This window comes from Macrotis lagotis, chromosome 1 (assembly GCF_037893015.1).
Source record: "Macrotis lagotis isolate mMagLag1 chromosome 1, bilby.v1.9.chrom.fasta, whole genome shotgun sequence".
Lineage (NCBI taxonomy): Eukaryota > Metazoa > Chordata > Mammalia > Peramelemorphia > Peramelidae > Macrotis > Macrotis lagotis.
The window spans coordinates 249,907,025-249,919,084 of NC_133658.1; the positions used below are offsets into that span (position 1 = coordinate 249,907,025).

Consider the following 12,060-nt stretch of genomic DNA (forward strand, 5'->3'; position numbering starts at 1 on the left):
ATTTTCCAGGTTACCTTGGTCTGGAGGATTGCCTCTCTGGATCTTTCTGTGGGTTCTGTCTCTCAAAGATTTAGAGTCATAATTTTAAGATTTTTGAAATATTATGGAGAGAACACCTAGGAGAGTGTCTTCTGTTGCCATCTTGGCTTGTGCGCCCCCCCCCCCCCATTTTTGCAAGACAGTGGGGTTAAGTGGCTTGCCCAAGGCCACACAGCTAGGTAATTATTAAGTGTCTGAGGCTGGATTTGAACTCAGGTACTCCAAGGCCAGTGTTCCATCCACTACACCACCTAGCTGCCCCCTCCTGATTTTTTTTTAAAGGAAAAATAAAGTTTAGTAAAGTAAATTAACACACTGATCTTGTCATTAGTCACGTGTAACATTTCAGACCTGTTGTCCCCACTTCTCCCGTCTATGGAGAGAAGTGTATTTTATCAATTTTTGCCGTTGACCTAATTATAGTCATTATAATTATATTGTATTTAGTTTTGTTCTTTTTATTTATCTTGTAATCGTATATATTTTCCTCCTGGTGTTGCTTATTTAACTATCACTTCATATAAATCTTCTCATGTTTCTCTGAATTTATCATTTTTTATGGTATACCAGTTTTTTTAGCTGTTTTTCTTTTAATGGGTACTTAGTTTATTTCTAGTTTTTTATTACAACAAAATGTGTAATAATGAATAATTTAGTTTATATAGTAATCTTTCTGTATTTCAGTAAATCTCTGAACATTTAAAAAAAAATCTAATTCCAAATTACTTTTCACAGGGGTTAGACCATCTCAAAAGTGTGCCAACCATGTATAATTAAGTGTGCCTTTCTTTCTATATCCTTTCAACATTGATTTCTAGTTTTGTTTTTTTAGTTTTTTTTTTTGCCTGGCAAATAGGGTTAAGTGGCTTGCCCAAGGCCATACAGCTAGATAATTATTAAGTGTCTGAGTCGGGATTTGAACTCAGGTACTCCTGACTCCAGGGCAAGTGCTCTATCCATTGTGCCACCTAGCTGCCCCAACATTGATTTCTTATGTATTTTATCACCTCTGCTAATTGCTTTTTTTCTGAATTTCCCCTTGGGCTATCATTTTTTCCCCCTGGCTATCAACCCTGAACTGGCTGCACTATACTTTAGTCTTCAGGTGCTTGCCCTCCTTGCTGCTTGCTAATCAGGCTCTGCCAAGCTCTAATTTGGGATTACTCCCACCATCTGCTGTTGAGAAGAACTGGAAAAAATGATGAAGTCATGCAGACTGGATCCAGTTCCATTTTGTGTTAAATACTCTTAATTCGTCCCCTCCTTTTACACTTTACTTATTGATTCACTATCCCAGACAGCAACATTTTAAAACTTTTTCAGTTCTCCTCTGACCTTACATGGTTGTTCTACCATCTTCTCTGAGAATCTTGCCTAAAATTGAGGCCACTTATTAAGAGTTCCCTCTTTTCCCCTTCCTTCCTTTTTAGCATTACTCAGATGCCTTCTATCACTATCTTCTCCTTCACCCATCTCAATTTGCAGAAGCAAAGTGACCCCCCCTTTTTTTTTAGGTTTTTGCAAGGCAAATGGAGTTAAAAGTGGCTTGCCCAAGGCCACACAGCTAGGTAATTATTAAGTGTCTGAGGCTGGATTTGAACTCAGGTACTCCTGACTCCAGGGCCAGTGTTGCTATGTTTTCTCTTATTTATCTGGTGTTCTTCTCAGTTTCCCTTGCTGGATCTGCATCCATGTCAAGTCAGCTTAATTGTCTTACAGAAGGTTGAATCCCAAAGCTCTGGCCTGGACCTTTTCTTTGTTATATCATTTCACTTGGTGATCTCATTAGCTCCTGTGGTTTCAGTTATCATCTGTATTCAGGTTACTGTCAGCTGTTTGTTTAACCTCTCTCTCCCAACCTCTAGTCTTCTATCTCCAGTAGCTTCTTGGACATTTCAAACTGAATATCCTCTACATATCTTAAAATTACTCTCCTCTGTTACTGAAAATCAAATAGAAATTAAGATTTTCTGCTTGATGGCTCCTTCAATTCTGAAAGAAGTCATCATCTTTATTTTTATTGACTATTTTACTTTTCTTTTTACTTCCAGAACATAGCATATTGGGACCAGTATAAATATCTTAGGACAATGTAAATCAAGAATTTTCTGATAGAAAAAACATGAACATGACCAAAACTGATTAGTTAAGCTTTACTCTTTATACTCTTCTGTTTTCTGGAACTTTACTCTTATTTTTGAGGTTATCACTATCCTTCCAGTCTTCCAGGTTTGAAACAGAAGTGTTAACCTTGACTTCCTTTCTTATTTACCATATTTATTCTTTTGCCAAGTTATGTGGATTCTACCTTCACAACATCTCTGTATACTTACCCACCATTGCTGCCACCCAGGTGAAGGTCCCTATTACTTCATGCCTATTATACTACCCTATACTAAGTCTCTCTCTTCTCCAGTCATTTGACATCAAAGTTTCATAAAGTCTTCCTAAAGTAAATTCTGAGCCCATTCAGTTTTCTTCAGATGTTTTACCTCTTTGAGCAAATATAACATTTATCCCTTTGGTTTTTAAAGCCTTTTGACAAATTGACTTTTTCCTATCTTTCCAGTTTTCCTATATCAAAAGCCTGTCTATATATTTTATGATTTAGTGACACTGGCCTTCTTGCTGTACCTTCTATAAGACCTGTTGTCTTTTTACTCTGTGTATTATTACAGCCTATGCCCGCAAGCCTAGAATGCTCCTCCTTCTAGTTTTTGCCTCAGACATTACCTTTTATCCTTTAAGTCTCAGTTAAATTCCATTTTGTAAAAAAGGTATTTTTTATTTTTTCCAATTATGTGCAACAATAATTTTTAACATTCTTCTTTTTGCAAGCTCTTGAGTTCCACAGTTTTTTATCACCCTCCCCATGGCAACCAATCTGATAGAGGTTGTACATGTACTATCATATTTAACATATTTCTGTAATAGTCATGTTGTGAAGAATTAGAAGGGGAAAAAAGCCATGATAAAGAAAGAAAAAACATCATAAAAGTTCTAGATAATTGAACATAATAAACTTTGCTCTGCATTCAAAGTTTACAGTATTTTCCCTGGATATTACTAGCATTTTCCATAGCAGATCTTTCAATATTGTCCTTGATCACTGAACTGCTGAGAGGAGGCTGCAACCATCACAGTTGATCATCATACAGTGTTGCTTTTAATGTGTACAATATTCTCCTGGTTCTGCTCACTTTACTTAGCATCAGTTCTTGCAAGTCTTTTTAGACTTTCCAAGTCTGCTTGCTCATGGTTTCTTAAAGGAAAGTAGTACGCCATAACATTCATTTACCATAACCTGTTCAGCCATTCCCCAATTGATAGGCATCCCCACAGTTTCCAGTTCTTTGCCATTGCTATAAATATTTTTGTATATGTGAGTCTTTTTTTCCATTTCATACGATCTCTTTGGGATACATACCTAGTAGTGGTATTGCTTGATCAAAGGTATAAACAGTTTCATTGCCCTTTGGGTGTAGTTCCAAATTGCTCTCCGGAATGGTTGGACCAGTTTTCTATTAAAAAAAAAAGCAACAAACCCTTTTCTGTTTCCTCTTAATGCTAGCAATTTCCTTTTGAAATTCTTTGCTATTTATTTAGTTGTTTGCCCGTTATCTGCTCAGTGCAGCTGTGTACTTCTTGAAGACTGGGAACTGATTTGACCTTTCTGTCTATCCATCTCTTAGTACAGCGTCTGACATCTAGTGAGTTTTTAATAAATGAGTGTTTGCTGACCAGCTAATGGACAACACCCTTAGTTTCGAGGTTTTTGCTCCAACAAGATGTGATTCTATAAATATTTTTATTTATAAGACTTTGTTAATGGTTCTGACTGCTTATTGCATATTTAATGTTGCTGTATCCTTTTGTACTTTTTCTTCTCCTTGAAGTAATCTGCTTCTACTCTATTTTTACTAACTTTTCTTAGTGACTTCTGTAGTAGACAGAACTGTTCAAAAATGAATGTCTATCCCTTTTCCTAAGAACTTTCCCCCCTTTATTCAGGTTTTATCACTACTTACTAAAATTACTTTCTTTCCTTTTAAACTCTACCTGATAGTTGAAGCAGTTTTTAAAATTATTTATTTATTTTGGGAGGGCTATTTCTACTATAATCTATATATTCCCTTCCATGCCAATGTCTATTTTTTTAAAGCAGGCTTTGGATTCATTTGATTGACATTTTTTCTTTGTTCAAAAGTTCTGGACAGTTTTCTTGTATTTTTGTAATGTTGATATTTTTTGACTTGTCATGTTCTTCTGGAAGATCTGTAATCCTCAAATTGCCAGTCTGTATTTTTTTTATACATAACATTTTTCCTTATATAGAGATAATGTTATCTTTTAATACTATCATTGCTATTTTGCTAGATTGTTCTTTACTTTTCTATATTTGCATATTCAATCAGTTAGTCTCTCTTTTGTTTTTTGGTTAAGTTTGTTACCATGGTACCAAGATTTTGTGTTCTGCCAAATATTTCTGCTTTGCAAGCTGTAAGTTCTGCTTTCACAATTCTTTCTCTTTGAAGCCATTTAGGGAACATTCTGCTGTGCTTCCATCCTATCTTTGGAATTCGCAAATTCCTTATCAGGTATTGATTCATTTTTGCCTTGAAAAGTATTAATTGGATGCCATAATCTTTGTTCTTAATCTCTTCCTTGTTGGTTTATCTGTTATGTTCAAGGTCTTTAACTGAGTTTTCTTACTGCTAAGATCTTTAATTTTAGTTTCCTTGCTTCTCCACAATGACATGTTCCCCTATTGCTCACTTTTTGACTCTTTCTACTTGGGGGGAGAGGGGTTTCTCTAAAGTTTGGACCTCACCGTTGTCTCAGTCTCTTTCTATCTGGGGAAATTTACTTTTTACTAACTTCTCTGAGTGACTTCTGGAGGAAATAGAACTGGTCATAAATGGACGTCAGACCCTTTTCCTAAAGTCTCAGTGAAATGCCATCCACATTCTGGCATCCTGCCCCAGTTCCCTCTGATGTCTGGACCCAGGAAGCTTTGACTTTTGGCTTTTTTGCAGGGCCCGAATGAAGAGTGGGGAACAGAGTTGAATTCTTTAGCCATTTCATGTGTCATCTTGTGCTGACTAGTGGAGAGAGAGAGTACTGAGAGAAGCAAACCTGTCAAGGAATGGCCTCTGCAATCATTTTATTAGGATTAGAATGTGGAGATTGAGTGGCTCACATAAAGAGTAAAGCCCCTTATCATCTTCCCTGTATTTTTCTTGTTAAGTTCAGCATATGAGGACGTGTGTGTGTGTGTGTGTGTGTGTGTGTTTGTGCATATGCATGTGTGCACACACTTGGGTAACTTTTTAATCCTGTTTTGGTTTAAATAAAAAATGAGGTTGCATACTACCCCTCCCCCCTTCCATATTTGCTTATTCTTCTCTCATTATGAAAAGTAAGAAATTACACAGTTTTTCTTCATTTCCTCCCTCTGGTATTCCTCTTCCCTGTTTTTTCTTATGTCTGTTGTAAAAAAGACAAAACTGCCTGAGGCCCTCTCTGTGAAATGCAATTCTCTTTGTAAACCTTGAAGACATTAAGTTTCTGAAGGGATATTACTCTTTCCCCCCTCTTTTTAGGATGCCAGTACTTCATCAGCATTTAGCTTCTACTTCCAGTTCCCTCATGGTATTTTACCATAGGTTTATTTTGACTTACATGTTTTTATTTCAAAAATTTTACTTATCTCTTGTATTTTTATTGTGCATAAAAAATGCACAATGCTCTTATTAATTGTTTCATATACTCCAAACACTGTGCTAAGTTAGACTGGAGTACAAATAGGAACAAAGGATCTACCTTGCCCTCAAGAAATTTACATTCTCATTGAGAAAGACAACTTATAAATCAAAGCTGGAAAATTGGGATTGGAAGTAAACAATTATATAGTGTGGAGCAGCTGGAGTGCCTTGGAGGTCTGACTGGGTTTTGACAAGATAAAGCAAAACTTAATAATTAGAGCTGAGAGAGTCTCAATTATTGATTATAACTTTCTTCTTTCCTTTTTTTCTTCTCTCTTCCTTTTTTTTTTCTCTCTCTCTCTCCTCATTTGATGAATTCTGGGACTACAAAAAATAACTCCTTATAGTTATAAACCTCTGTAAACTCGGGTTATTCTTTGATTCTCACACACACACACACACACACACACACACACAACCCTGTTATATTTCTGTACTTTGAAGATTTTTTATTTTGTTGGCATGTTACAGGATGTGTTCTACATTAGTGCCATGATATGATACTAGGTAAAAACTTGAGTGGAGAATTATCTTTAATTTTAAAGGCAATCAAATATTTGAAAATTTGTGATGTTATTTTAAAAAGGGCTTATAAAGAATTACAGCTTTACCAGTTTTTTCTCTTTTGATTCATTTTATTCATTGTTTCCTTATCTGTAGAGATACATATCTCTTTATATTATTTTCTAGGGAAAAAAATTGTGCCTGAAAGTTTTTGAATTATTTTGATTTCCTTGTAAGATACATGCAGAATCCCAAAATTCAAACTTTGAAAGAAAATTCATCAACAATATCTATATTTAAAAGGAATCCCCACCATAACAGGCCCCCCCAAAAGATTGTCCAACCTCTACATGAAGACCTCCATAGATTGAGAATTCATTGTCTCTTCAGGAAGCCCATTTTACTTTTGTACAGCTTTCATTCTTTAAAAAATTTTTCCTGATATCAACCCTAATTTACTCTCTTTGTAACTTCCCATCTATGATTCCTAGTTTTGTCTTCATTAGTGATATGATTGTTGATTTCCAAGGATATGAATGACTGTCATGTAGAAGAGATTAAATTTGTTTTTATATTTCAGTCTTCTCTTTTCCAGGCCAAACATGACCAATTTCAGTGCTCCTCATACACTTAAAGCCCCTCAACATTAATGGTTACTCTCCTCTGGACATTCTGCAGCTTATCACTTGCTCAAATGTTAGAGACTTAGGACAGAATTCAGTACTCCAGAAAGATCTGAGTGGAGCAAGGTACAGTGTGACCTCGACATTCCTAGAACTATGTCCTTCTTAATGCATTAGCAGTAGATTGCAGTAAGCTTTTTTCCCTCACATACCATACTACTGAATCACTGACCTTGCAGAATTATAAATGCCTAGATATTTTTGAGAAATATTGAAATCTAACCATCCCATTCAATCTTGCACTTGTAAGTTTTTTTAATACCTAGGAATAAAAATTCGCTTCTTTCCTTATTGTATATCATCTGGTGTCTCTTCCAATGTTCCAAGAAAACTTTCAAAGCCTGACTCTATAGCTCAGTGTTTTACTTATTTTTCCAAACTTAATATTTTCTGCAAGTTTGTTGAGCAAACCATCTACATCTTTATTTAAGGAAATGATAAAATTGTTAAATAGTACAAATCTCACATGCTATAGTATTTTATTCTTTGGAGGGCGAGCAGCACAAGCATTTTTGTGTGGTAATTTATGAAAAGAAAGAGAGGACAGCATATATGTTCCTAGGTTTTGAACCTGAGAGTCTAGAAGGATGGCTAGACCTTCAACAGAACTTGGGACATTTGATAGGGTAAAGTTTGGGGGGGGAAATTGTATAATACACAGAGTTCTGTTTTACACATTGAATTTAGATGTCTATGGAACTTTCAGTTTAACATGACTAATAGATGTTAATCTGGGACTGAATCTTAAGGGAGAACTGGGTCTATATTTATATAATAATAGCTAATATTTATATAGTGTTTTAGATTTTCTTTTTTTTTAAAAAAATTAATTGATTAATTTTCATCCATTTACACATGCATATTTCCAAGTTACACAATTTCCTGTCACCCTCCCTTACCACCCCCGTCCCCTCAAGCAGGGAATAGTCAGGGTAGCATTTCGTATATATGTTTTGTTAAACATATTTACAAATTAGTAATTTTTGGCATGAGGAATTAGGATTAAGGGAAAGAGATACATAAGAGATAATTTTTATAAAGTGTTCATCAGATTTGGAAGGGTCTTTTTTTTTCTGAGTGTTTTGTTTTTCTTCTTCTGATTGGAGTAATATAGTCCATAACTAGTCACATAAAATTGTACTAGCTCTCTGTTGAGAGGAGATTCTTCCATCAAGGTTATTCATCTCATAATGTTGTTGATGTGTTCTCTTGACTCTACTCCTTTTGCTCAGCATCAGATCCCATAAGTCATTCCATGCTTCTCTAGAATTCAACCATTTGTGGTTTCTTATAGAACAGTAGTATTCCATTGTATTCACATATCATAAGTTGTTTAACCATTCCCCAATTGATGGCCATCCCCTCAACTTCCAATTCTTTGCCACTACAAAATGAGCTGCTATGAATATTTTGGAATATGTGGGACTTTTCTCATTTTTTACAATTTCTTCTGGAATTGGAAGTGCCTAAATTAGTTTTTTTCTGGGTATGAACAGTTTTATTGTTCTTTGGGCATAGTTTCATATTACTCTCAAGAAAGGCTAGATCTGTTCACAACTCCACTAGCAATCATCAATGTCCCAGTCCTCCTACAACCTCTCCAACATTGATCATCTTCCCTTTTTCTCAATTTGGTAATTTTATAGGTGTGAGATAATACCTCATTCTTGCTTTAATTTACATTTCTCTAAATAATAGTGATTTGGAGCATTTTTTATATGATTTTATATATAGCTTTAATTTCTTCATTTGAAAACTGTCTGGTCATATCCTTTGATCATTTATCAATTGGAGAATGAGTTGTGACCATATAAATTTGATGCAATTCTCCATATATTTTAGAAATGAGACCTTTATCAGAACTCCTATCTATGAAGATTGTTTTCCAGCTTTCTGCTTTTCTTATAATTTTGGCAGCGTTGATTTTATTAGTGCAACCCCTTTTTAATTTAATATATTCAAAATCATTCATTTTGCAGTTTATAATGTGTTCTAATTCTTGTTTGGTCATAAATTTATCTCTTTTCCATAGATCAGGGAGACTATTTTTTGGTTTATTTAATTTATCTATAGTACCACTCTTTATGGCTAAATCCTGTATCCATTTTTTTTAGATTTTTTTCAAGGCAGTGGGGTTAAGTGGCTTGCCCAAGGTCACATGGCTAGGTAATTATTAAGTGTCTGAGGTTGGATTTGAACCCAGGTACTCCTGACTCCAAGGCCAGTGCTCTATTCACTGTGCCATCTAGCCACCCCTTCCTGTGTCCAATTTGACCTTATTTTGGTATAGGGTGTGAGATGTGGATCTGTGCCTAGTTTTTGTCATATCATTTTCCAGTTTTCCCAACAATTTTTGTCTAGTATTGAGTTCTTATCTGAGAGGCTGATATCTTTGGGTTTGTCAAATAGGAGATTGCTATAGTCATTGTGACTTTAGATTTTTAAAGTGCTTTACTGATATTATTTTGTTTGATTCTCATAACAACCCTGTGAGTTATATGCTTTTGTTATCACTGCTTTATAGATGAGGAGACTGCAGTTGGGAGAAATTAAATGATTTTCCTATGGTCATGGGTAGTTAAGGTTGAGACCAGATTTGAACTTGTTTTCCTGACTACTCTGGTCCAGTGTGCCACTTAGCTATCTAGAACTGTGAGCCATTTGAATTAGATAATTAAACCTGTGGGAGCTGATGTAGTTTATTACGAATGTAAAATGGAGAAGAGAAATGGTTTTGATCAGAACTTTGGGTAACATCCAAAGTTAGGAGGTGTGATTTAGATGATTAGTCAGCAAAGGAGCTGGAGAAGAATTAGTCTGTTGGATGGAAGAGTATGTGTCAAGAAAATGTAGGGGTGAGAATATCTGCAGGAATTTGTTGTTCAGTTGTTTCAGTCCTGTCTGACTTTTCATGACCTTATGGAGTTTTCTTGACAAAGATACTGGAATGGTTTGCCATTTCCTTCTCCAGCTTGTTTAAAGCTGAGGAATTGAAGCAAAAAAGGATCAGTAACTTGCCCAAGGAGTTTCTGCAGTTGAATTTGAAGTCATGAAAATGAGTCTTCTGATTCCAAGCTCAATGTTCTAACTGCTGGAGGATAGGGTGGTTAACTGTTTTAGTTGTAGCAGAGAGGTTTATTCTGTTGAAGACAGAAAAGACCATCTGATTTGGCTCTTAAAAGACCACTGGTAACTTTAGGGAGAGCAATTTCAATTGAATGATGAGGCTGGAAGTCATGTTGTTAAAGGCCTAAGGAACAAGAAGGATTTAAAGCTTTTATTTGGTTGGGAAAAAGAGGAGAGATATAGTACAGTGACTTTAGGATATTATGGTATAGTTTTGTTTTTTTAAAATGAGGAAGACTTGGACAGTATTCAAGGGAGTAGGAAAGGTATCATTATATAGTAGAGACAATTTATCTTTTTTTCTGTTAATGCTATGTTTTTCTGATGTGTCTAATTACAATGAATCGTTGGAATCTTATCTTTTTTTGTAATATTTTAATTTCTGTTTAATTCCCAAAACTCAAATAATTATTATTTCCTTGGAAATAAGGGTTAGTAATTTAATTCTTACAATGCAAATGCATGTTTCCCAAGCAGGTGCAAAAGTTTTTAGAATGAATGACATTGAATCATAGCATATATTTCATATATTCTTTTATAGTAACTTTTAAAGTTTTAAAATTGTAGGAACATATAGACAAATGTGAGAGAATTGGAGTAAGAAGTAATTTTTCATTAGGTAATGAGTATATTGTTTAGTCAAGTATGCTCTGAAATCTTAGTCTTTCATCAAGTAGTTGTACTAATTCCATGAACTGAATTATGGAGTACACAGTTAGCCCTTCTTGTTTATTGATATTGCACATTTAGTGCCTAAATTAGTTTTTTCTTATATAATTATCTATAACATACTGTTATGAGGTTGTTGTGTTTTTCATCACTGTTCCCCAACTTTTCCCAGTTTCTATGAAACCATTAACTTTTTTTTTATGTTTGGCTTTTGCAAGGCAGTGGGATCAAGTGACTTAACCAGTGTTCTAAGTGCTAAATAAGAATATTAAGTACCTGATGCCATATTTGAACTTGAGTTCTCCTGACTTCAGGGCTGGTGCTGTACTCTACAACTGACCCAAAACCATTAACTTTTAAAATACAGCTTTCTCATCACCTTTTTCTAATTGAAATATTTGTTTGTTTTATCTTTCTTTCTATTTACAAGTTACATGCTGTGTTTATAGCCATATTAAACATAGAACAGACCACATATCATAAATGGTCCTCTTTTTACTTTACCATGGATTCCAGCCTTTTCTTATCTTCAAGTCAAAAATTGGTGTAAGAGAAAAGGAAACTCAGGAAATTCCAAGGATATAGTTTCTATTTATTCTAAAGCATTTTGACAAACTGATTAAAAATTATCATTTATAGCATTTTTTCAAAGCACATAACCTCCTGACAAATACATACATACATATATATATATCTGTTTTATGTTAATTTTATTGTAAACTCAATATATTAAACTACATGGCTTAATTTTATAGTTTTCCAGTAAACAGTAATCCATAATGTGGAGGTGATCCCTGATGCTCCAGAGCACGAGTTGTGGCAGGTCCCTTGAGTTTGCTCCAGGCATGCCCTAGCTGCTTAAGTCTTCTCCAGATTATTTACCATATCAGCATTTCTGATTAGATGACTCAAAAGGACTATCTCTAATGGCATAAAGGAGTTCGACTTCAACTTTTTTTAAGGGGATATCCCTCCTGCTAAAAGTGAAGACTCTTGAATTCAGTTCATCAGACAAGTTTTCACTGTGCAGTATAGATTAGACCTTGGGTTTGGATGGATGACTTCAATTTAATTTCTTATATCTTAAATTATATTTAACTTAATTGTAATGACTTTTTGGAGAACAGGTACACTGATGCATTGTTAGTTGACTTGTAAGTTAGTGAAACTATTTTCAGAGATAATTTAGAACTATACACAAATTACTAAATATGTGCTTTTTAATCTGGTTATACCACTGGTAGGCCTATCTAAAAGATAAAAGAAAAATGGGA

The 12,060-nt window shown here is 34.7% G+C and overlaps 1 protein-coding gene across 7 annotated transcripts in view; it reads left to right on the forward strand.

The window, feature by feature from the left end:
* Positions 1-12,060, forward strand: part of NCOA3 (nuclear receptor coactivator 3) — a 203,899-nt gene that overhangs the window by 112,260 nt on the left and 79,579 nt on the right. The window contains exon 1 of one of the 7 annotated variants that reach the window (XM_074210188.1): positions 4,398-4,637. The exons of the other annotated variants lie outside the window; for them this stretch is intronic. The gene's annotated coding sequence lies outside the window, so the exon portion shown is untranslated. Of the gene's footprint in view, positions 1-4,397; positions 4,638-12,060 lie in introns of those variants that run through there. 7 annotated transcript variants of the gene reach the window in all.